This window comes from Chrysochloris asiatica, unplaced genomic scaffold (assembly GCF_000296735.1).
Source record: "Chrysochloris asiatica unplaced genomic scaffold, ChrAsi1.0 scaffold00213, whole genome shotgun sequence".
Taxonomy (NCBI): Eukaryota; Metazoa; Chordata; class Mammalia; order Afrosoricida; family Chrysochloridae; genus Chrysochloris; species Chrysochloris asiatica.
In genome coordinates, this window is record NW_006408731.1 from 2,794,344 (window position 1) to 2,796,119 (window position 1,776).

At 44.5% G+C, this 1,776-nt stretch overlaps 1 non-coding gene across 1 annotated transcript; it reads right to left on the minus strand.

Moving 5' to 3' along the window:
* Positions 1-753: 753 nt before the first annotated feature.
* Positions 754-847, minus strand: TRNAI-UAU. The gene is made up of 2 exons: positions 810-847; positions 754-789 (listed from the first exon to the last, which is right to left on the minus strand). It is a non-coding gene; the product is annotated as a tRNA-Ile (tRNA).
* Positions 848-1,776: the final 929 nt, after the last annotated feature.

Sequence of the window (1,776 nt, forward strand, 5' to 3'; positions counted from 1 at the left end):
GGCTGGTAGTTTCGAACTGCTGACCTTAAGGTTCGCAGCCCGATTCGTAACCACTACGCTACCAGAGCTCCTTCACCATGGAATAGTCTACCATTTAAAATCAAAAGGACATTTTCTTAAGGACAAAGTTGAGAAGGGATGGGAAGTTGGGTTCAAACTCATTAGCTGCTTCTCAGAAACCCTATACAGGGTCACTATAGGGCGATGGCACTTAAAAACACTTAACAACGGCACTTAACAACAACACCACCCCCAGGTGAAAGATACTGTAGGAAATGCTTATTGGTCAACTATCAAGTACTTTTATTTTTTCCCATACAAGAACTCCTACACACTTTCCTACTTTTGAATTTTCTCAAATGCAGCTCAATGTTTAGTTCACCTCAAGGAAGTTAACCTAGCACCTACTTAGTATGTGCCAGGTGCTTCCTGAGAAACAACCACCAAAGAGTGAAACAGTGAGGGAATGTCAGGAATATTCCTTATCTGAGTTAGCTTGCAGAACAAGGTATATAGAGTTAGCAAAACTAGTCCATATCATTATAATGTATTAGTTGTTCCTTGATTTTGCTTGGTTCCAAAGTGCTAAGGAAAGCAGTAAAGTTTAACGCTTTAGGATAAATGCTATAGAATAAGACCAATCACCTTTATGTGAATTCCGACTCATATGCATTATGATTATTATCATGAAATAGGAAAGCACAATGGAGTAAGATCCTCCTTCAAATTATGCAATGATGAGTTGGAAAACATTGCTCCAGGTGAGGATCGAACTCACAACCTCGGCATATCCCGCACACATACTGCTATATAAGTACCGCGCGCTAACCGATTGCGCCACTGGAGCAGCCGCTTTTATGTGCTTGCCTCTGGTTACATCACATTTCACTAATAGCCAGTGGTTTTTGTTCTCGTCACTGTGGTTTAGGTGCTTTGGCCCGATGCGTGTCAAGACAATTCTTTGCTCTTCTTACTCCGTAGATTAGATTCCGATGACAACCGCACCGGGAGCACTAATCCACACGAATCCGAAAGTGCTTGAGAAAACGGCAACGGAAGCTGCTTCCCAAATGACACAGAAAACTGCAGACACTGCAGAATCTGGCGCCTCCAAGTGGACCCTAAGTGTGTAGGAGCCTCGGTCTTTGGCTTGCTGCCCGGACCCTGACCCTCTTCTCTGTGATGATCAACCAGATGTGATAGTCTTGTCACTCTAATAGTTAAGAGAAAGGAAGCCATCGAATTATTTACTCTTCTCTCCAGTTCTGTCCTCAATCCTCCCAAAAGGAATTGAACCAACAATCCACTTGGTACTATTTGACATTAGTGGGGTCATGATTATTTGCAGATGTGGAGCAAAACCATTAAATGCTGGACTACTAGCTAAAAGATTGGAAACACTGATGAAAGGAAAGCAAAGCACCATTGTATGATCTAGGCTTGTGGCCCAAACCCAGCAAATGCTGTTTCTTCTATAAACTAAACTGGACCTTGTAACTTCCACTAAATTCCGTATTCCACGTTTTACCTTCCTCCAGCAGACCTCCTGGGAGAAAAGAGGTTGAGGAGTGAGTCTGCTCTTCTCTACGTGAACATCCCAGAGACTCAACAAGAAAACTACTGAAACAGTTCCGTACGTAGCAGAGCAGCTCCCTCCTGCGATCTATTGAAAGTCAGCCCTCGACACAAGGGTTTGTCCGTCGCGCTTTCTCGTCTCGCGTCGCGCGCTCGGTTCTCCGTTCCTCCACCCGCCCGCCCCCAAAGCCGCGCGCGATT